Source organism: Papio anubis, chromosome 10, assembly GCF_008728515.1.
Source record: "Papio anubis isolate 15944 chromosome 10, Panubis1.0, whole genome shotgun sequence".
Taxonomy (NCBI): Eukaryota; Metazoa; Chordata; class Mammalia; order Primates; family Cercopithecidae; genus Papio; species Papio anubis.
Window position 1 is genome coordinate 46,242,134 of NC_044985.1, and position 25,639 is coordinate 46,267,772.

The following is a 25,639-nucleotide window of genomic DNA, read 5'->3' on the forward strand; positions in this document are numbered from 1 at the left end:
AAATCACCTAATGACACATTTCTCAGAAAATATCCTCATAACTAACCAATGTGTGACTGTAATTTGTGTAATTTTTATTTCCAGTTGATTAAATATACAAATATTAAAATGAGGTAAAATTGAGTGACATTTTAATATACATTTTTTCTTCGTTAAATATGTATTGTTGAATTGCATGACCAGCAGTCAATGGTACTTATGAGTCAAAGGATGAAGTTAGAGCTGTTAGAGTGGAAATAAAGAGGAAATATAAAAGATATATAAGAAATATGCAAAAGAAAGAAGTCTAGCTAGAGGTCTAGCAAAAAGAATGCAAACTTTTTAAGCTTTATATAGTAACTTTATGTTTTTTCCCAGATATTGCATGTATAACATAAATGTATGACATAAATAATTTTAAAAGATGCTATGACTTTGCATTCTGTAGAAAATGGTCATGAAATTACAAACACGGCCTAATAATTTTTATATTTGATCTCAATATACCCTGAAACTAATTTCCTCAAGAAATGTTCTGAAATATGAGGGAAAATCAGAAACTAATTTCCTCAAGAAATGTTCTGAAATATGAGGGAAAATCTTTATGCAAATTAACTTAAAAAGTTAAATAGGATCATGTGTAGAAAAGTCAAAAGGGAAATTATGATAAGAGATGGAGGAATTATAAAATCAAGCCATGACTGGGTGCGAGAACCTGAAGGGTAAGAATAGTAGCTCATTCTTCTTTAATATGACAGTGTCTAACCACTCAAGGGCTGAAGAAGAGAAACTATTAAACATTTGCTGATGAAAGATACACAAAAATGAATAAAAAGTTTGATGTAATAAAAGTAATACTAATAGCATAATTAAAATAAATGAAGATCAGGCATAAAGATTTACATGGAAATACCTTAGAAAATAGCAAGCTATGCAATTACATTGCTTGGAAATTTACAAAGAGTTTATTAATTACATGTTTAAAAGATTCATGATAATATATGTATTATTTTAATATACCTGTAGAGAACATTATTATTTTCTTTAGTCCACCAGGTAGACAAAAGTATTTCGGCCACCTTTTTTTGTGTGTGTTTATGTTGCATACATCTAAATTAAGAATAACAAAATTATTCTAGGTACTGCTTTGGAAAATTTATCCAATATGTTGTTATGTTCAATATGGTATACTTGACTGCTTTACAAAATATTATTATACATTCAACTGGCAGGGAGCTTCTAATTTTCAACTTTTTAAGGAATTTGCAGAGATAGTTGGATCACAGTTTAATACCTATGTAAGGACATTGTGGCATATAGTTATCAGGAAAAAAAATGCCTGTGAGGACACGTTGCTATAAAAATCATGAATATATTATAAAAAGAAGAGAATACATAAATTTTGAATCATAATTCTTAATTTATCCAAATTATCATCAAATGTTTTACTCTTAAGTAGGTAATTTTTTAGAGTTTGAAATTTGTGTTAAATATTAGTATTTAATTATGTAAAATCACATAATTCACTGAATATCCATTGAACAAATTTATACAACATAGGTGTAGTTTGCATCTCTAAGGCATGGATGTTTGTATTTTTCACTGGACGTTGCAAAGTACATACTGTACACTGAAGATTAATAAACATAAATGTTTAATACAATGCAAATGTGACTGCTTGGAGAGTGTGGGCTGTACATTCTGACTTTTCATTAGCCATTCTTCAAGTTGACAGACGAGCCTGTCTCAGCTCATTATTTTAGGGCTTTAATAGTCTCTTTTTAACTCTAGCATTTTTTAAAGTATTAATTTCCTCTTCTTTGTAAAAAAAGAATAGAAGAACAAAAACTCAATTATATACCTGTTAGAAAGCTGGCTCAATAGAACTGTAATAGTTCCTTTATTATGGTCTCTTAATACAGTTGCATAAGTGCACTTGAAACGTAAGCTTATTTACTTAATAGACTGTAATTACTTTCTGAAGCCCCTTAGAGCCAAAGGAGTTTTTGGGTTTTCATTTAAATATTCAATGTTATGAATGCCACAGGCACTTTCTAGAAGAACAATCCTTGGGTTCTTTAGTAGTGTTCATCCCTTGGAGTTTTGGAACAGAAGTGTAGAAAGCTGGAGCTGAAAGGAGGCTGTGAGCTCATCCCGCCAGACTACATGTGACAAGAGCAAAGCTGGGTGGTGGCAGAGAAGCTACAGTCAGTCCCAGCAGGCCCATCACACAAAGGTTGCCTTTGGAGATTCAGTTGCACATTCTTTCCTCTATGCAGTATTATCAGGTTGTGTAACAAAAGTAAAACATTGACTATTGTTGCTTCTTACAATCACATGTATTTCAGCTGGAATGCTACATGCTAAGGTAGATGAGAATACTAAATATTATATGAGCTATCCTTGGCATATGGTACCAAATGCTAGTGGAAGTATTGGGCATGTGAGGCTTTTATTCCTTCAATGTTTCAGTAATTGTGGAAAAAATATAGAATTCTTACCAGGTCTTGCCTCTGCACAGCCCCAACCCCCTCTTCTCTAGCTAAGTCACTTGGCAGGCAGGCTGAGCCGGGATCTAGAACTGGGAATTTGACCATGCATGGGAGGGTTTAGAGCGTGTAAAGCCTTCTATTTGGGGACACAGGATCAAATCACATCTGCCGCTAGTTTGACCCTGACCTTGTAGATCAAGCAGAATAATTGGCCTTCTGCCTTATTCCTCAATCGTGGTTCTCTTCCCACATTTACCCTACTCTTGCTTTCTTGTCTGAATCCCAGCCTTGGAACTTGTTCCTCTAGAATATTCTTCCACAGGGGACTTCAGTCTGCCTCTTTCTAATGTCTGGGACTCTGTTACTTGTACACAGATTTGCCTGGGGCTCCCTTCCCACCTGCCTGCCTGGAATTCCTGACACTGCTTTGCTGCCAGTCGAGTCACCCCCTTAACTTCTGTTGGATCTCCTAATTCCAAATGCTGTCCTGGCTAGCTGGCTCTTGTTTGCCCACAGGTTTCCTGAACGTTATATCCTACTATGTTATATTTCGACCAGCACCAACAGCTGCACTTGATAACCCTAAAGACTGACTTTCCCAGGGAACATATACAATTTCAGGTTCTGGCCACTATTATCTGCTCAGTTCTTCTGCATGTAACTGCATTGCCTTTTTAAAACAAGAGCATCTATTTGTGAATTAACCAGAAAAACTATATATTGCCTTGGAAATTATGTTTATGTCAGTTGTAGGTTAGTTTTAAAAATTTAAAATTAGCTCACAGAGACATTTTGCAATTTAATTTCTCAGTTTGCCATGTAGTTGTAAAATTAAACCAAACAATTTATTATTTCAGTCCTGGAAACATTATGAATAATCTTTCAGACAGCTGACTCACTTGAAGAAAATGGGGTTTTTCCATGTACAACTTTGAGAACGACGTAATTTGGGTTTGATTTAAAAGTGAACCTAGGAGTTTTGAAGGAGGTCTGAATTTGGCAAAAGAGCATTTTTTTTAATAGCAACATCTAATCTTCGCATAAAGCAAGATCATGGCTGCATACCAAGTAACTCGTATTTATTTTTAATTGATGTGAAGAATTCAAATCCTCTCATGAAATTTTCTAACTGTGATTTTACTAACATTTGGTTTGTTAAACTTTTTTCTTTGACACTATTTGAGGCTAAGAATTAGAAATTCATGTTGCAAAAGACAAGAATAATTGCAGCTCCCTCAACTTCTTTGCAACTTTGCCTGTCATATCACCTTTCTAGCTTTCATTTTCTCATCTGTAAAACTCATCAGAGTTTTGGGGATAGTGAGAAGGAAGGAGATGAAATGTCTCCCAATTCTACTATGCCAAGATTTAAAAAGTCGGAGAAATACTTGCAATGGGACCTATTCCTTAACGGAATGTTTTCTTTTAAGGCAGAAAACTTGAGACAGCTAATGAAATTAGCCACACCTTCCTTTTTACCTAATCTTAAACTTTTCTCTCACTTAAATCTATTTTTCCTCAATGTGCCTCACACTTTTCTCCCTCAAAAGAGTCCACCTCAACCGCAAAAATGTTTCTAGTGTTTTGAGTTTTCTGGGTTTTTGTTTTTGCCTGCTTACAAGTGGGTACAAAGAAAAAAAGTGGTAAAACATATACTTTTAGATCTAGCAAAGACTCTAATGATGACCAAGAGTCTTGTAATGAAAGAAAGAAGTGAAGAGAAAAGAGGTGACAGAAAGAAAGGAAAGGAAAGTTTGTAATTAGATCTGGTAGAACTATGAAGAATAGAAACTCTTTCAACTAGGGTACTTTATTATAAACTCTTCCTGCAATTTATTTATTTATTTATTTATTTATTTATTTATTTATTTATTGGAGACCAGGTCTTGCTCTGTTGCCCAGGCTGGAGTGCAGTGGAGTGATCATAGCTCACTGCAGCCTTGAACTCTTGGGCTCAAGTGATCCTCTTGCCTCAATCTTCTGAGTAACTGGGACTATAGGTGCACACCACCATGCCCAGATATTTTAAAATTATTTTATTTTGTAGAGATCGGGTCTTGCTCTGTTGTTCAGGCTGTTCTTGAACTCCTGGCCTCAAGTAATCCTCCTGCATTGGCCTCCCAAAGTGCTGGGATTACAGGCATGAGTCAACACACCCAGCTTTCCCTGAAATTTCTCTCCTTACTCTCCCTCATTTAAGTCCATATCAAAGCATTATCTATCTATCTATCTATCTATCTATCTATCTATCTATCTATCTATCTATCTATTCATAGATAGGGGAAGAAAGCAGGGAAATCATCTATTGAGGAACCTGAAGAGATTTGGAAACTCGTTACAGGAACTGGCCTTGAATTGAGAAAATAATGGGGGATCTTGGATCAAAATTATTTAATTTGAGGCTCTTAGCACCAGACTCAGCTTCCCCATTCCTGTGATTTTCTTCTGCAACTTTAGCCAAGGCACATAACCTAATTTCAGTTACTTCTGCATAATTGAGAGAATACAACCTGTTCCTTTCCTCACAGAGTCATACCAACCTAGATGAGGAAGATTCAAGGAAAAGTACTTCAAAAACTTCAAAAGACTATGTCACAAACTTCAAAAGACTATGTCAACATAAAATCACTTCATTTACTTTTTTCTCCATAGAGTGAACTTGCTTACTCCACACTAAGCAGTTTTATTTACAAGACTATTGTTTGCTAGAATTTTCCACAAGTTCCAAATTAAATGAGTGAAAACTATTTTATATATTTGTATTTACTAGTGTCAGCCTCCTGCCACATAGGCATTGCTATTTCTGTTTTACAGTTAAAGAAAGAGAGCCTAGGGAGATTCAGTTACCTGCCCAAGGTCATAGAACTTCTAATTGGCTGAGCTGAGATATAATTCCAAGTATGCCTATTTCCAAAATCCATGATTCTTCCACTAGTATTGGATTCCAAGGACTATTGAGACCAGCCCCTAGGCTACAATGCATACATGAGTCAAGTGTGCCCTTAGTGATTTGGGGTGTTTTACACAGAAATTGTTTCGATTGTAAGAGAGAGAGAGTGGGTCCTTCAACACTAGCTGAGACAACACCAAAAAGGGGCATATGAAAGTAACATTTATTAAAAATGATTTTTTAGCAAATTCATATTTATTGAGTCAGGCATTTAGCATAAGTTATTTCAGGGTGTTTAAATATTTATGTTTATTTTGTGCTTTACAACTTTCAAACATGTTTCCACATATATAATGTCAGTCCTTATCATGTCCTGGTAAAGTAGATATTATTTCTACTTCACAGAGAGAAGCCAGTGACACATCTAATGCATGACAAAACAGCTAGTGACACGGCCAAGGCTTCTGACCCCCAGCTTTGGGCTCACTGTTCTATGAAGGTCAGTTCAGAGCTCAAGCAGGGCAGATGAGGGTAGAGCATGACACCGGAACGTTAGGAAGCCAGGGCTGAAGCTTAGATGACCGTGAAAAAGAAAAACAGAAAACTGGAGTATTTTGTACACTTTAGTGTTTTGCCTTGGGCTGACTAGAAGGTGGCACCTGGAGAGATCATGCTCATTCGTGGCATAGGAACTGAAGTTTGGGGTATATCCACTTATAAATGCAAAGGAGAAAAGTAATTCCTGAGTGTAGAAGTGTGACCTATTTCCCTTGTAAGCATCCTTTGCTATCATTGGGAAAATGAACATTTTATGACGAAAATCCTACCAAATTATAATCATTGTTACCATTATAATTATTATTTTCAGCTCTACTGAAAACAAAAACTAGTTGTCATTCAGATTTATGGTTTTTTGTTTTGTTTTTGTTTTTGTTTTATCTGTGGCAAGGAAATCAACTGTATTATGTCTACCTATCTACTGAGACAGCTACACTTGGATTGATTGAATAATAAAATAATTCTATTTGTTAGTGAAATTCAGGCTTAACATGAAGAAAAATGTTTTTTTTTTCCTGAGCTCATTTATGAGGCTTATGAGGGCTCTGTGGATCCTTGAGTCATATACATAATTTGAGCAGCAAGCCAAGGTATTTCTTACTTGTACCGACTGAGCAGAGAATGGGGCTGGAAGGGAGACTTCACTGCATCTGCATATGAAGCTCGTCTCTCCTCAAGAATCAGGGTCATGCTAAAGTGGTCCCTTGGCTCCCTTGTAGGCTGAGCCACTTTTTAGTCTCTCCTGGGAAATAGAAAAGGAGCATCAGTAAAATTCAGGCTTATTCAACTTTGGTTCCTGTAGAGGGAGATGCAGCACATCTTGGCTGATGGAAGTTTATGGAAAGAGCCACTGTAATCACTTTTCCAAGGAGGTAATGTCCTTCTTGATCCTCGGCTATGTCAATATGAAACTTCCGTTTTCCTCAGTTTCAGTGAGTAGGTTGGAGACTCGTTAACCTACCTAGTGTTTGACATATGGGTTTCAGGACAAAAAACCTGTAGGGCCTCTCATCCTTGGTGCAGTGAAACAGTTAGGGAACAACTCCAGGGATATTGGCAGATAAACTGCCCCTGCAGCAAAAGGGGACAGATGAAAGTACCATTTATTGAACAGGGTAGGTACTTCTAAAATGTAACAAGCCTTCCCGAAAGTCTACATTTCTTATAATGGCAACAGAAGTAGTTGATTTAATGATGAACCCTAGCCAAGACAGGCACAGAGTAGATAGAGTAATCAAAGATAGAAAACATGTTTTTTGTTTGTTTTGTTTTTGTTTTGTTTTTCAGAAAGCTGACAACTGGAACTGTGGGGAGAAAGAGTTACCTAGAAACAATGATTTCTCATTTCTGAAATACTCTGGTAGTTATTTTAAAATAACCTTTAATGGAGAAGTATAACTTGTTTTCTTGGATTGGAAAAAATAATGGTGACACCCTCCTAAATAGCTGTTGCTATTCCTCTAGTGGTTGTCTACCTTCATTCAAAACGGGCTTGACTATAGATCAGGTCACATGTGCTCCAGGCTATTCTCTTGAAAATATGCAGAGAATGCAACTCTGTGACCTTTTTGAGCTCGTACTAAAGGCATCATAGCTCACAGTCTAGAAGGTCTTTCTAACTGAACCCTTGTCCTCTGGCAGTGCTAATGTGTTTACATTATTTATGGTTCACAGCATATGTCCATCACTTAGAAATGGTGGGTAAGTTGGTTCCCAGACCAAAGGAAAAAAGATTTTTCTGAGTGCCTACAAAGTAACAAGAAATGAATCAGACCCAGCACATATCCTTCAGGAAGATATATTGTATGATTCATTTTGTAAATAAAAGGGTATAAATAAAAGCCAAAACATGAAAGAAATTATCACCCTAAGAAGTAAACATTGGGCTCACTTTAAGAATAAAGACAGGGGAGGCTTCAAAGAGGATGGACCCAGCACAAAATTACTCTGTTCCACTCAATCTTATAATACCAGTTATAGTCTTTATAGTCATTATAATCTTATAATGCCAGTTCATTCCATGGCATTCAAGTCAATTAAATTCACTTCAGTTTTGTTTAATGCAACTCAATTCAACATTTTAAAATGACAAGATCTTCGTGTGTTGTTGTAGAAAGGAGGTTCCTTCTGAATATCATGTGTCCTGGATGAGCAGTGAATTATTTGGGTTAAGAGAAAGAGGACTGGATAGGAGAACAGATCCAACAATCCCACCCTAACAGATGTCATTGGAGAACCTCTTTTAGCAGGGCAGAGTCAGGGAGGTTGAGAAGAGTGCTTGGTTTGGGTAGGAAATAGAGGGCACAAACTTAAGGAGAGCATCCCTGTGGGAACTGAGGAACATGTAGAGAGAAGCCTTCAAATTCCTAGATAGAAATGGTCCCGGGATGTCAAGAGGTCTGGGTGACACAGAAAGGAGTGAAATGAACAAAATATTTTGAAATGTGGTAGAATTTTAAAAATATATTAGCTGCATACAAGGATGGTCAGTGAGGTATTTATTGGCATTGCTTTCCTATAATTAAAACTCAGAGAGAGGATATACAGCAACACGATTTTCCCAAGTTTTGAAGAATGGAAGTGGCCACAGTGGTTAATGGTGGCAGGCTTCAGGCAACTGAAATTTGATAGATCCCTGGATATCTCCTTGATTTCCAAGCAGAAGAATTTCCATGTTAATTTCAAATAATAGTGGTTGCTTTCTTTATTTGTGACAGACTGAAACCAATAGGCAGATAGACCCAAACTTCAAAAACTGTGTTTTTCTTTTTTTAAATTCCAATCCAAGCATTGCATACTGCACAACTTACTTTGCTAATAATTGCACTTTTGTATCCATAAGTGATGGAACAGAATTTAATAAATCAAATAACAATGGATAGCTATTTTCAGAACTGCATGAAATATATGAATGGCTGAACAATACAACAATCACTACTATAATAGCTGAGCAAGAATAGAGTCATTGTTTTATTATACCAATTACCAAGGTATTTGGGGCACATTCCTTTGGTGGTGAGAGCTTATTACCTTATAAGAAGAGGCATTGAAGGTTATATCCCCTGATTGTCCTTTCTAACCATGGAAAATTACCTTGTTTAACTGCAACTCTTTTAAGATTTTTTTTTTTAAAGTGTATTTAAATGCAGATTTTCTTACCCAAGATGCAAACTTTTTTATATAATGGTATGCTGTTAGGGCACTAGACTGATTGAAAATTAATATCTATTTCATTGGGTAGTATTTGCACTTATTGGGAAAAATGTGATATCAAATGCCAGGAGTAAAATGACAGTGTCATATATCTTAGTTTATTGAAACGGTTTGATGTACAGTTAAGAAAACTGCAATAATCCAGAAAGATGCCTGAAACCTTGTTGCTACAAAGGGACCCACCTATCCAAAGAAAGAAAAAGTAGTGATGAGATACTCATGGTAAAAGGATAAACTGCTGAGTTGCACTCCCCCTCAGACTTTTCATTAGAAGATGATAAGCTCAGTGTCTGCAGGAAGAACTGGGGAGATCTCCAAGTACAAGCCAGCTTGCAAAGCAAAATAGGCTGGATAAACTGAAGGGCAATTTAGACAGGGCTAGATAAGCATGGCTGAACAATACTTCCCTGTGCAGTTTGAGATTTAGAGAGAGGTGATTCTAAAAGGTCAAGATTATCCCTGCTGGAATAGGATGTAAGACTCCATTTGTACTTAGCTGTATACCTAGTTTGGTTTTGGGTGATGTTAAGCTGAGATTTGCTGCCCAAAAACATTAACCACAACCTGCCATTCTTTCTTAGGATTGAAGAGGGTTTTCTGGAGTCCTTCATTAAGATATAAATAAACCCAGGAGGCATTATCCCATACTCTTTTATACGAAGTGATAGTCTAGCATTTAACCCTTTAGTAGTAAGGAGTAGCAGCGATAAAACACAAAATAACCACTTTAGAACTGGCAGAAACTTTCCTTACAGAAACTCTCCTATTTCATGACTTGGTTGAGACTTTCTGCCCTTTTAGTTGTAGGACAAGGCCAGGAACATACAGCGCTTTGACTCTGCAATCTAATTTTTCATGACTCAGCTTTGAAGCCAGACCTGCTGAAGGGGGCCTGACTGAGTCATGCTGTTTGTCCCTGGGCTTGCCCTATTGCCTTGGCACTGTGAGACTATTGATTTGCAAACTTTGGGGCAGATAAGGTCACATTCTCCTTAGATCTACAACACCGCATTTCAAATGATAACAAAACTGTTCAAACAATTGGACTGGTGAGGAAGAGAACTGACTCTGATGCTAATTAGTTGTATGATCTTCCACAACCTAGGAAACCTCTCCAATCTCACTTTCCTACCCAAATAAGGAGATTGAACCTGATTTTTCTATGATCATTGTTTGGATATTAGAGGACACCTGTATCTAGAAAGTAAAATCAGAAACAAATGAGAGTTTGATATAATTGCTTGCTCATAAATTTTCCCACGCTGAGTAGCATTTTAAACATTATATTTTAGTTGCTTAGCGAGAGTGAGACATTTTAAATCTACTTTTAGCATAGACAATGGAGGCAACTTCTGTGGTAAATGCTAAGTTTCAAAATTGCATCCCTGGTTGTATTTTTGAAGCTTTAAAAAACTCCAACTATTTAAACAAGGCTGCTTGACTAATAGGTGTAAACTATAATTGGTTATGATATATTTAGGGAAATTTTTATTTACCAGAATCTACAGATACTTCAGGTAGGTGAGCAGATGGTTAGTAGCAAAGAGAAGTTACAGATTTCCAATAGTAAGGAGACTGAGATTTTCATCATGCTTTCCATAAGGAGGAAAATTTAGACATACTTTCAGAGCATGTACAAGTAGTAAAAATTGTTCTTCCTGATACACAACAGGATATCACAGTCATCTGTTACTATTTAACTACATTTTCTCCAGGGTTGTTTTGTCAATATAACAAAGCTTAAACAGGTTGAAATTCACTAAACTATCACCTTATTATCCTTGTTTTAGTTATTAAGTATAATGGTAAAGAAAGTTTCTTAACTACGACTAATACATCTATTTTTAAAGAAGCAAAGAGAAAAACTCAAAATTCTTCCAGTGCTGACCTATAATAATTTTACTATAAAAGTATGTAAAATATGTGAAAAGACAAAATTCAGAATTAATTTAAAATGTGCACAGTTCCTAATAGATTTATAATCCAAATGCAGTTACAAATTTAATACAACAAAAACAACACAATGAAAATGAGTAACAGTATTTAATATTATGATTGGTGTTGCCTGGCTGGAAAAAACACTAGCAGTAAGAACAGGGCACTAATGTCTTCATAAAGCTGTCCTTAAAAGAGCAAACAGGGCACTGGCCACTAATGCAGATTATTTTGTAGTGATCACACCTATATGGGTCTATACATATCTTCTAAAAACATTGGGGCAAGATCTATTTCGCACTTCAAAGGCTTTCACATTTTAGAAAGGGCAGTACCCAATAATCAAGCACATTGATACCTATGCATCAAAACATATGAATGTATAAATGTTCACAGTAAAATGTATAAATAAAAGCTGTAAATAATTTTATGTCCATACAGGTCACGCTTTGCATTTATAGTTACTTACTGCATGTGGAATTGCTCTTACTTAGATACATGCTTACTGCATTTTGAAACTACTTATTGCATTTAGAACTGTGGCTACAGGTGTATAGGCCTCTAATACCATATGCTGTGTGGTGATGTAATTTACATTTTGTTTTATATCCTTTCACACATCCAAACTTCTGAAATTCTCATGGCAGGGAAACATCATCTATATCTTATGTCCATTTCCATTTTATTTTTATTAGCAGTTTCAATATGGTTAAATAATTATTATAGAGCATTATCTAATCCCTAAGAATATGTCCTTGTACTTTCAAGAACCTCAGATCTTAGTTTGAGAAATGTACTAATATATCAAGTTGGGATAATATCTCAAACTTGGGAGCCAGGAAGGTTGACCCCAGGTACCACCTCAAGTGGTTTAGCTCTTGAAATATCAAAAGAATCTTGTTACAAAACAGGGAACTTTGATGGTGAGGTATAAGTCCTAAAGCTATGGAAAGGTTGGGGTGGAAGTATTTGAGAAGCTATGCCAGGTAGAACTCACCCTTTGGTCTTTCCATACATCACCTCACTGGGAACCTATTATATTGGGGAATCTAGATGTCAAGGTTACACAGCATTAGAGCTCAGAGGCACTGCTGTTGCAAGATTATGCTTTTTCCCACTAATTATGCTTCTAACTTATACTCCATGTAGAAAGAAAAAAAGTCATGGAATGAGCATGAGGCCTAAGTTTTGTCCTAATTCTGTCTCATTTTAATTTTTTTAAGCTCTGGGCAAGTCACTTTCCCTGATTCAATCCCCAGCTATTTGTTATGCCTCCTATCTATACCATCTATCTATCTATGTATCCCCTATCTATCCCACCTCTATCTATCCTGCATCTTATCCTTCTCTTGTAGGCAGGCTCTTTTAGGTTGCTAGGACACGAGATATAGGTGTTGCAAAATGCTTTGTAAAAGTGTGCTTGTCCAGGTGCAGCTGAATACTAGTCTTTCTCTAGGCGAGGCAGAATAGGTACGCAAGTTCCGAGTTCCCAGATGATGTGGATGGAACTGCTGGGTGTGGGCTCTCTCATTGTCTTCTCTCCTTGTTCTCCTCAACCAGGGGATTTAAAAGTGGCTAATTTGGAAACATAAACAGGACTACTTTGAAGCCCATATGTTTCTTGATTTCTGTTTTCCTAACTCTTTGCATTTTTTTGTGTGCTTAGATCTTTCTGCTGCAGTTGTTAACTCTTTCTGTCAGGATCTGTTTATTCATCTTTGTGTCTCTTCCAGTCTCACTTCTTCCACCCCACAATTAGTAAATTTATTTGCAGAAAGCACCAGTTGAATACTTGTGTCTGTTCAATAAAATATAACAAAATGGAACATGTACAAGTTTTAAAAATGTAGTATATCTAAAGACCTACTTGTTCTAAACTGGGATACATCAAATCATGTATAGATTTTTATTCTAATAATACATAGATTTTGAAAGGAAAAGAAATTTAAATTAATCTTCTGATAATGATTGTTAAAGTATTTCTAAAATATCTTATATAACCAAATGATAGTTTCTATCTAGCATAAATAGACACAGCGGTATAAACCATTAAGTTTTAAAAAGACAGACTTGAATAAAAAATTAAATAATGCCCAATTTTCTGTGTCATATTTCATTGACCCAAGCTTAGAGTAAGAATTTTCAGGAGCACTATTAGATTAATATTAAAGCAAATAAGAATTGTGTTGGAGTTGACCGTGTTAACAAGTCTTATCTATACTTATTTAAAATGAATAAATCATATATATTATGCAGAAATGCCACAAATGTGTGAACTCATAAAGCCATAGAATGATTTGTCCAGAATCTCATAATACCTTAAAAAGTTTATCAAACCCTAAAATGGATTTTCACATAATAAAAGCTTTCCTTTTTAAAAAGTTAAATTTTCTGATTTTCTTCCTATATATTTATGATTAGATTACTATTAATTCATCAAAGTAATATCCTCTTAATGTGCTGATTGTGACAGATTATTAAATGTGGCCATAAATTCTTCCATCTTTATATGCACATTATAAGCCCCTTTACAATGTGACATCACTGCTTTACCCATCGAGGGCTGGAGTCTCTTTCTAATCCCACTCTCCTCGAATCTGGGCTGATCTTGCATCTTGCTTTGACTGTGCAGGAAGTGATACTGACTAATAGAATGTGCAGGAAGTGACACTGTGCAACTTTTGCGATGAGACCTCAAAAGGCCTTCCTTATAGCTTCTATTTTGCCCTTTGGAACTCTGAGAGCACCAGACTCTGAAAAATCTTAGGACAACGAACCAGGTGGGGAGAAAGACCCAGGCTCCCTGGCCATCCCAGCCATCCCAGCTGAGCCCTCAAATCTGTTAGTGGAGCCATCTTAGACAGCCCATCTCCAGTCAAAATCTGATGACTGCAACCCTGGGAGTGATGCCAGATGAGTCCAGCCAGAGTTACCCAGCTGATCAGAGCCCAAATTGCAGAATCATGAGCAAATAAATGGTTTTTGTTTTAAGCCACTAAATTTGAGAAAGTTTGAAATGCTTGATTAACTGATGCAGTAAATAACTGATATGATAATGGTTTCTTTCCTTTTTTTTTTTTTTTTTGCCTTTTGTCTCCTAGAAATACAATGTTGAATTTAGAATCAACACAAATTAAAAGTTGTAAGTTTATTATAAAATTAGAAATAGTGCAAAATGTATAAATTTCTTAGTATAAATAATTTTCACCATGCCATAAAACCCATTAAAATTTAAAAATGAAAATAAGAAATATTTATGTCAACTTTACATGTAAAGTTAGCCATACTATACATTTTTTGCATACTTCTATCATCGTCATGACCAAAATTTAGTCAAGACTCCATGTCCAATTTAAGCCGTGATTTGTACACTGCACACATATATTTTTTCCTACGGAAGAAACAGCTGCTTGTTCTTCCTTCACTAATTCTACTGATTAAATGTTACTTGTAAGCAAAACTCAGTATTAAATGAATTCATGTACATGAATTCTGTCATGGTATAGCTGTAATGTTTTTGCTTGTAATTTATGAATTTAATTTTCTGCTTGTTTGTTATGTCATTTACTTCATATTTATGAATGACCTGCCAGTCCCATTAGGAAAACTTGTGTAGACTTCATCAAACACATTGAGTACATCTTTTATTTGGGTAGATATTTTAAGGTTCAGATATTATTTTTCTGGGAAATTGTCATGGGAATGTTGGACACAAACAAAACTTTTAGAATACAGTGCAATGAGGTTTCCTTTAGAATATAGATTTTCTTCCTCCAGTCTCTATGACATCAACTTACAATAACTTCCTAGAGTTCTCACAGCTTGCTGTGGAAGAACTAATACAGAGTTCATGTTGCAGAAATTGCTGAGATTGCTGTTAGTATCAATTTTATTGAGAAGCCTTTGTCCTTATAGCATTCAGAATTTTAAAAAATATATAAGATAGCAGAAGCAGCAGAGAAAAAACACTTTTATATTTAGTTACACACACATACACACACACACACACAAACACATATTGTGTCATCCCAACCCTCTCTGTGTTTTATGAGTCTATTTTGGTTTACATAGTTTCCTTTTCCCATTTTTTTCCAGAAAAGACACTAGCATGTGCCATGGTAAAAAGCAATAAAAAAAGCATCTCCCTTTTTGCCTTGTAGTGAATGGTTCTATCTATGGAATAGTCAGACATTTACTTCTTACCACAATGTATGTCAACTTTCATTTGCTTTGCCTTTGTATCCATAAGAAGCCAAATTCATTTAGCTCTCTGTTTTCTCACACCCTAAGAACACATAATGAGTCAGTATATATAAGAATACAGGATAACAGCCAACATACCTACAAGTTCTACTGCTTATACCAAACAGGGCATTTCCCAGGAAACAGCCTTATATCTCTAATTGCTGCCAAGAAATGAAAGCCAGTCATGCTATTGAATAGGAATACTGGTGGCACTGGCAATCCCATGCCTCCTTCCTCCTGTTGCTCCTGCACTGAACTAGCTGTTGAAAGACCACGGAGTGTAGACAACTAAAGCACTGCCACAACCTACCACAAGAAAAGAGGCAAAGACAATGACCTTCACATCTCTGAGTGTTACCCACATAAAGATACTGGAGGAAAAGTTAGGGAAAAGATTAAGAAACAGCACAAATATTTCTTTGGTTGTTTTTCTGAAAAAAAAATTCAATTTTTATACTATCTTCATGTAATAAGTTCTGTTTGATACAGATTCTAGTAGCTTCATTATTAGATATAATGTAAAGCAGATGTAATTGTTTATTAATTTTTTACTATTAACTGATTAATATTTTACTATGCTCCTATGGTCTTTTCCTTATACCCCCTCAAAAACAAAAGTTGGATGTTTGTCAAGTGGAGATGTGTGTAATCAATTTATGAACCTCTTGTTGAAATCAAATTTGTCTCTCTTAATCCAGTCTTTATTTGGTATATTCCAGATTCATTTTAAAGTTATTTTGTATAGTTTAAAATTTTATTTTTAACAACAGATAATTGTATATATTTATGGGGTACACAGTGATGTTTTGATAAATATAATGCATACTAATCAGATCAGAGTAATTATCTGTCATCTCAACATTTATCATTTCTTCATGTTGGGAACATTTAATATCCTCTTTCTAGCTATTTGAAACTATATAATACATCATTGCTAACTATAGTTATCGTGCAGTGGTATAGAACATTAGAATGTGTTCCTCCTATCTAGCTGTAATTTTGTGTCCTTTAACAAAATCCAATAATGATATTGTCATTAACCCACCTACCCTCTTTCCTCTCCCTCCAAAGGTGGGTGTGATCCTAGGACCGGGTTACTATCCTCAAGGAGCACAGCTTGGCTAACCAGGAGCCCTGACACCCTGCCTCACGGCAACCACATTTTCATGAGTAGATAATCTGGGTAGTTAAGTTGGCTCCCAAAATGTGATCTAAATTGTTCACTTTTGAATCTGTGCTAAAGATTTCATGCCCACTTTTACCTCACAAGGCTGATGTAGAAGAAATGCAACTGGAATTCCAAATGCAGAGTGGCAATGCGGCCATGGCACTCTGGGGCTTTGTAGACTGAACGACTCCCAGTGGAGACCATAAACTGCATGAATCAGAAGAGCAGTGAGAAAGGTCCAGAAAGCTGGCCTCACTACTTACTGAACAAAACTCCACTTCTGTAGAAGGCAATCTCTTCAATGTTTAACAAGAGGCAGAGAAAGGAACTCTCTTCTTGTTAGCTTAGATGCATTGTCGTGATCCTAGGAATGAGGTGTGTGTGTGTGCGTGTGTCTCATAATCAGGATTAGTGAATTATAGTCATAAAAAGTAGAACAAATAGAAAAGTTCCCAAACCTGATGTTTTAAAGAAACAGAAATTGAATAATTTTTTAACACTGAGGTTTTCAAGTGCATTTTGTAGAGCACAAACTCTCACATGGATAAATATCTCAAGCATAATCATAGGATGCACAGAAGGGGTTGAAAGCGTGGCTCCCCCACTCCCCCAGAAGAGCAGCTTCATTGTGCATTTCATGTATCAGGGATTGGAATCCCACATAGGATTCTATCTGAGGAAGGAGTCCACTGGTAAAATGAGTTTCAAAATAAAACCATGCATTTAACATAAGAAAACACCAAATTTTCAGATTTTATACTTGGGTGGCTTCTAATACAAAAAGTGACAAGTAATGATGATTTTGAAAGTACTATGACTGCTACTAACTGTATTATTGAGGTGTGGAATATCCATGGGTACATATGTTCCCTTAAACAGTTAGGTCCTTGTTCAAGTCAGTATATTAAGGTAAGAACTGACACGTTGAGGAATGAACGAACGAAAATAAAATCCACAAAAAAGAAAATCATGCATGGTATGTGGAAAACTAGATTATTTTAATTCAATCCAGAAAGCATTTGTTAAGGGACAAAATTCTAGTTGAGCTCTAAGTGAGTAACTCTGGGTGCAAGTCGGGGGCAGGAGAGGGAAAGGATAGATACAATTTTAGAACATGGAAGCTGGAAAATAATTGGTTTGTAGAGCCTTTTATGTAGAAATACACCTGAAGATAGTTTTGTCCCACCTAAATCAGAGTTTTAGAACGTTCCCAACCACAGCAGGGCAGGAAAGAAGACACCTTGTACTAGGCATTTATCCGAGTGCATCTGAGTGGGAGGAGAGCCGTACCTCCTGAAGCTCGAGCAAGTGCAATCACTGCAAATAGGAAAGAGCTAGAGCAAGTATTTTAAAAACTGCAATTGGAGACAAAAACAGAAAGGGTCATTGAGATTCACATTTTAGCTCTAACAGAGGAATGAGATGAAAGCGATGGGTATCTTGATGAATCACACCTAACTTGACCAGGACTGGAAGATGACACAGAGCATATCATAAGGGACCTAGACCCAGAATAATAGCAAAGGGAAATAAATGAAAAGCCATATTCTCTAGTCTTCCTCATGCTCAATACAAATACTTTAGAATTATTGTTTATTATTTTCCCAAATTATCAGCACAAAGTCCCTGGTCCAATCTATCAGCAGCAAGTCTTCTAAGTTAGAGCTCTAAAATATGTAACAAGCCCATCCACTGATCTCCATTTCTACTCCATTATCCTAGTGAGTGCCATCTGTAGCCTGGGTGACTGTAATAGTCTCCACTTCTCTTCCTTTCTTTTAACCTATTTCCAAGCACATCTGTTAGAGTAATTTTTAAATATGTAAATTAGAGCGTGTCATTAATGTCCTCCAAGGGCTGGTTCCCAATATACCAAGAATAAAATTCAAACTCTTGTCCATATAAGCACCATGGCCTGGCCCTTGCCTATCATTTGACATCATCTCCTACCACTCAGTGTTTCAGCTGCAGTAAATTTTCTGTTCCTGGGATATACTCACCCCCAATGCCCTTGGGGATTTGCTGGTTTCTCCTTTCTGACTGCATTTCCCCAGCTCTTCAATGTCTGTCTCCCTGTCCACCTGTAGCGCTCAGCTAAACTCTCTTCCTAGGGAAATCTTCCTTGAGTAACTACTTCATCTTTCTCAGCAAGGTTATTTTATTTATCCATCACTCAATTTATTATCTATACCACATTTCTTTTATTCTCATTTATTTTTCTTTATTTTTTGTGTGTCTTATCACAATAGAATGTGATTTCAACAGTGCACAGACTCTCCTCCACGTTTTTCTCCTCAGTGCTTATAACTGTGCCCAGTATATTACAAACATATAAAAAGAGCTCAATGATTATTTATTTTTATAAAAACAGCAAGCTAGAGTCACTTCTAACTATTCCTATTCCAGAATTCTAACTTTTATCCCCTAGAATTAAACAGCGACATATTTTGTGGAGGACACAAACACACTCTCACAAAAAAACAGACCCCATGCAAGGGATAAGATAAATAGCAAGTACCTTCATAGTGGTGCAATTAATTCACATGCAGCGGCTGGTAGGCAGCTAAATGAATAACTTTAACTCTCAATGAGTCATGGGGTGACATAGGTCATATAGTTTCATCATGCTACTATGTCAACAATGGGTAGCTGTGTGTATTTGACTGCCACAAAAAGTCTATAGAATATTTTTGTTATTAAAATGAAAATAATAATTTAAATATTTTCTTCTTATTTTAGAAGTAGCGAATAATTTTTTCTGTGTTTTTAAAATTTCATCCTCATTATTGATGTATTTTTTCTACTCAAGAGTCAACACACTGGTTTTTCCTGTTAGCACTTCCTTTTCTTCCTCTCAGAGATTACATTCCTAGCTCTGGTGTTTTCAGGCAGCTGGTTATATATGTCCAGTTAGTAAGTTTCTGAGAAAAATTTTTAGTCTTTAAATGTTGAAGTAATCACAAGTCTCACGCAGAATGGATGGAAATTCAATCCTCGTTTATTTTCCCTTCTACTAAATTGACCAGAGAGAAGGGGAGGCAGTCTTACCTTTTTCCATTTAACAAAAATTTAGACAAAGAAACAGTTAACAATACTGTACCAGGTTGGTGGGGTGATTCAAATCTCCCACAGCTGAAAGGTTACTTAATTCAGAGTTGTGCTGAGTTTCCTGATCTACTCCTAGTCTCCTGATAGACAAGGGTTTCACCCACAATCTGCAACCAGCATCAGAGTTATATCAAGGCAAGGAGGCTGATGTGGTTGTAAGTATTTAATACATCGCCAAGGAAAGGGATGGAGGCCATCAGAATCAGAGAGAAATCCTTCAGTACTGAAGGGTCCAGCCTAGTAAATATCGTCCCCAGATGTGTGTTTAGGGGGGAGGATGGAAAAACAAGGAGCACACTCATTTTATGAGGACTTCCACATGACTCTTTCAACCACAAAACCTGGAGGACTTTGAGAAAATGGACTCTTGGCTATAGGCTATGGGCAGGCTTAGAAATTTAGCAGCATGAACAGGTGTCAGGACTTAGGTGATCTGGCTCAAGGAAGCCAAAATAAAAGCTGCAAAAATTGGCCGCAGCTAATGCTTACAATCTCTCCCTCCAGGGACCCTCAGAACCTTTGTTTACTTACTAGAGAAGTAAACTTACTTATTACTTACTTTATTCATATATCTGGGTTAGCAAAATGATGTTAAAATAAATATATAAAGTTTTTATTTATGACTCCTAGCTATACTGGCAAAGATTGGCCTTATTAACTTAGTTTCTGTTGATCTGCCCATGTGTACAAATAGACATGTGTATTTGTTCTTGTTATAAAAATATTGATGTAGCTTTGACATCCACTATTCTACATCCAGAAGTGTATCACAGCACTTTGTAAATGGAATGAATATCTGCAGCCTATTTCTATTTTCTAGGTTCAGATAGATACATTCTATTTTTATTTAAATCATTTAATTTACTGATAATCAATCATCTAAGTTATATTTTAAAGGAACTATATCATTTATATCTCTGCCAAGGGCCAAATAATAAAAATATTTTAGGACTTACGAGTCACACAAAGTCTCTATAACTTCATAATTGTATTTTTGGCAACTCTTTCAAAGTATTAACAACATTGTTAGTTTGAGGGTATGTAAAAAACAAGGTTCAGGCCTGTGGGCTGAATATGGCCCGTGGGCCTTGACTTTCTGATATCTGGCACAAGTAGTGGAAGTTATGTTTAAGAATTTGCCTTGCTTCAATTAAATAGCTCCACTTTTCCTCCTCTGTGTAGTGGGGATAATAATATAGGTAGACAGAAGTGACAGGTGTTCTGTATTATAAGAAAGTGATGGCTCTCTTGGAGAGTAGGGATATTAAACATTTCCAAATGCTCTCAGTAAGCAGAGTCAATCTTAGTCTAGTCCTTGTCTAATCTTAGCAAAAATGTGACCCAATTTAACATTTGTAGGTAGCCACGTTTTTTTGTTTTTTGTTTTTTTTTCCCTTCCAGAAAAGGCACCGTATGTAATTCTGAAATGCCATCTTCAATATTGTTCTTTGGTTATTGAAGTTGGAATACTCTGGGCAGCAATACTCTGGGCAATACTCTGGGCAGCAAGAATCACCATTTCTCATATGTGATAATATGGTTTTTTCATCTTTTTTTTTTTCCCTGCTTTCAGGCTAAATCTTCAGCCTTGATAATTAATCACAAAAATAATAGGGCCATGTACCTATTTGACATTTTGTATTTTGCAAAATTCACTTCTAAATGAAAATGAAGATGATTTCCTTACCATTTTTGTTTCTACAGCTTGAGTATCCCTAATTCAAAATGCTCAAAAAATTTTGAAACTTTTTGAGCACTGACATGGGACTCAAAGGAAATGTCATTGAAGCATTTTTGGACTCAGATATTTCGCACTTTCATTCAAATGTTGCATATCCTCATTCTGGTGTTATCTTTCCTGTCTTGCAGTTGACTAGCTAATCCTTTCTATAAAGGATGGCATTAGTAGCATCACTTCGTGCAGGGAGTGCTACCTTTCATGACCTTTTGGGACCAGATCTTCGTTCATCTGGGAACAGTTTTCTTTGGTTTCACAGCATAGTTTCAAATTAAACCTTCCAAATTAAACTTGAAGTTTTGATGAAGGCCTTCAGAATTTGGGGAAAGTGAGGGCATATCCTTTTAAGTGTCTTTAAAAGAACATTCTAGTTTACCTCACAGACATGCTAGTTTATAACCAGTAAATATTCCTTTGGAACCACTGACTTCACACAATTGCTTTAACTACTTTTAGTCTTTGTCAGTCTCTTTCTCTCTCTCTCATTTCCTACTCTCCCCATCCCCAACCTAAGCCAAGTTTCTTGTGGGAAGGGGCTTTGAGTTGAGGGCAAGGAAAAGGGATTATAGCCAACCCAAATTTACATTTAGAAAAGTTTAAAACAGAAAATACTTCCAAATTAATTTTACCAGGCCAGCATTACTGTAATAACACAGCTAGTTGAGAATGCTAGAGGAAAAGAAAATATAGGCCAATATCGCTGATAAATAAAGATACAACAGTTATAAAAAAAACACAGCCCTTCATATCTGTGGGTTCCACATCCATAGATTCAATAAACTGTGTGTTATAAATAATTTGAGAAAAAAAGGATGGCTGTGCTGTGTCTATATTGAACATGTACAGACTTTTCTTGTCCTTATTCCCTGAACAATATAACAACAATTTATATAGTATTTACATTGTAATTAATCTAGAGATGATTTAAAGTATACTGGAGGGTATATATAGGTTATATGCAAATACTACACCATTTTATATAAGAAACTTGAATATCTGTGGACTTTGGTATCCATGAGAGATTCCAGAACCAACCCCCCATAGATACCAAGAGACAATTACACTAGCAAACCATATTCAACAGTATATCAAAAAGATCATTCACCATGATTAAGGGGGATTTATCCCAGGGATGCTAGGATGGTTGAACATACGTAAACCAATAAATGTGTGTGTTAGCCCATTCTCACACTGCTACAAAGAAATACCCAAGACTGGCTAATTTCTAAAGGAAAGAGGTTTTATTGACTCATATAATCAATTGACTGGGTAATTTCTAAACGAAAGAGGTTTATTTGATTCATAATGAAAGAAGTTACCTGGTGAGGAGGCCTCAGGAAACTTACAATCATGGCAGAAGGCAAAGGAGAAGCAGGCACCTTTTTCACAGGGTGCCAGAATGGAGTAAGTGCAAGCAGGGGAAATGTCAGATGCTTGTAAAACCATCAGATCTTGTCAGACTCACTCACTATCACAAGAACACCATGGGGCAAACTGCCCCCATAATACAAGTACTTCCACCTGATCCCACCGTTGACAAGTGAGGATCATGGGGCTTACAGTTCAATATGAGATTTCGGGTGGGAACACAGCCAAACCATATAAATATGATTCATCATATTAACAAAATGAAGGACAAAAACCATATGAACATCATAATAAATGCAGAAAAAGCATTGAACAAAATTCAACATCCCTTCATGATAAAATCTGTCAACAAAATAGGTGTAGAAGGAAAGTTTCTCAACACAATGCAGGCCATATATGACAAGCCTACAGTTAACATCATACTCAGTGGTGAAAAGTTGAAATATTTTCCCCTAAGATCAGGAACAAGGCAAGGATTCACTCACCACTTCTATTCACATAGTGCTGGAAGTCCTAGCCTGAGTAATTAGTCAAGAAAAAGAAATACAAGGCATCCAAACAGAAAAGGTAAAAGTAATATTATCTCTGTTTGCTGATATCATGATCATATATATAGAAAACCCTAAATACTCCTCCAAAAAATGTTAGAACAGAGAAATAAATTGAGTAAAATCACAGGTTACAAAATCAATAAATCAGTAGCATTTTTATATATTAACAATGAAGTATCTAAAAAATAATTAGGAAAACAGTCACATTTATAATAGCATAAAAAATAAAATACTAAGTGGTAAGGCTAACTAATCAGATTAAAGATCTGTATACTGAAAACTATAAAAATAAATTGATGAAAGAAATTGAAGATGGCAAAATAACTGGAAAGAAATTCTGTGTCCTTTGATTAGAAGCATTAATATTGTTAAAATGTCCATATTATCCCAAGGGATCTATAGATTCAGTGAAACCCCTATCAAAACTCCAATGACTTCCTTCACAGACAGAGAAAAAACACTTTGAAAATTCATGTGTAACTACAAAAGACTCAGATAGCCACAGCAAATCTACAGCAAAAGGACAAACTGAAGGCATTGCACTACCTGATTTCAAAACATATTAGCAAGTTATAGCAATTAAAGCAGTATGGTACTGGCAAAATAACAGACAAATCAAATAATGGAATAAGACAGAGAGCCCAGAAATAAACTTACGTAGCTATGGTCAACTGATTTTTTTTTTGACAAAGTTGCCAAGAACACACAAGGGAGAAAGGACAGTCTCTTAAGTAAATGTTGTTGGAAAAATTGGCTCTCTATATGCACAATAATGAAATTGGACCACTATGTCACCTCTTATACAAGAATCAACCCAAAATGAATTAAAGCCTCAAGTGTAAGACCTGAAACTATAAAATTCTAGAAGAAAACATATGGGAAAAGCTAAATGACTTTGACCTGGTCAACAATCTCTTGCATTAGACCCCAAAAACACAGGCAACCAAAGCAAAAATAGACAAATGAGACTATATCCAGTTACAAAGCTTATGCACAGCAAAGGAGACAATCAATAGAGTGAAGAGACAATCTATGGAATAGGAGAAAATATTTGCAAACTGTACATCTGATAAGGGGTTAATATCCAAAATACACAAGGAATTCTAACAACTCAATAGCAAGAAAACAAATAACCCAATTATAACCAGGCAGAGAACCTGAGTAAACATTACTCAAAAGAAGACATACAAGTGGCCAACAGGAATATCAAAACATGATTAACACTACTATCAGGGAAATACAAAATAAAATCTCAATGATATATCACTTCACACCTTTTGAAATGGTTACTTAAAAAGATGTAAAATAAGTGTTTGTGAGGATGTGGACAAAAGTCTGAGCCTTGTACACTGTTGATCAGAATGTAAATTAGTACATCCATTTTGGAAAACAGTATGGAAGTTCATAAGAAAATAATAGAATTACCATGTCATCCAGCAGTCCCATTTCTGGGTGATACATCCAAATGAATTGAAATCAATACACCATAGAGATATCTGTCCTCCCATGTTCAGGGCATCATTATTTACAACAGCTAAGATAAGGAAGCAACCTAAGTACTCGACAGATCAATTGATTAAAAATGTGGTGTATCCGCATGTTCTCACTCATAGGTGGGAACTGAACAATGAGATCACTTGGACTCAGGAAGGGGAACATCACACACCGGGGCCTATCATGGGGAGGGGGGGGGGGGGGAGGGATTGCATTGGGAGTTATACCTGATGTAAATGACGAGTTGATGGGTGCAGCAGACCAACATGGCACAAGTATACATATGTAACAAACCTGCACGTTATGCACATGTACCCTACAACTTAAAGTATAATAATAATAAATAAATAAATTAAAAAATGTGGTGTATACACACAACGAAATACTGTTCAGCCTTAAACAGAAAATTCTGTCATCTGTGACAACATGGATGAACTTAAAGAACATTATGCTACATGAAGTAAGCCAGGCAAGAAAGACAAATATCACAAGATCTCACTTATATGTGGAATCTAAAAATTCAAACTTATAGGAGTAGAGAGTAGAATGCTGATTATCAGAGGCTGGGGAGGTATGGAGGTGTTAATGGCAGGGTCGGTGGAGAATGTTGGCCAAAGCGTGCAAAGTTTCAGTTAGGAGGAATAAATTGTAGTGATCTATTGCACAGCAAGGTGACTAGAATTAATAAAAATGTTCAGTGTATTTCAAAGTTGCTAAAAGAATGGATTTTAAAAGTTCTCACTGCAAAGAAATGAAAAGTATGTAAGGTGATGAATAAGTTCATTGACCTAATTTTCTCATTCCACAATGTATACATGCATCAGAACATCTTATTGTATCCCATAAATATATTTAAGTATTCTCAAGTATAACTAATAATGAAATTTAAAACATTTTGAA

At 35.9% G+C, this 25,639-nt stretch overlaps 1 protein-coding gene across 5 annotated transcripts in view; it reads right to left on the reverse strand.

Annotated features, from left to right (window-relative positions):
- Nucleotides 1-25,639, reverse strand: part of KCNH7 (potassium voltage-gated channel subfamily H member 7) — a 465,762-nt gene that overhangs the window by 192,797 nt on the left and 247,326 nt on the right. The gene's annotated exons all lie outside the window — the stretch shown is intronic.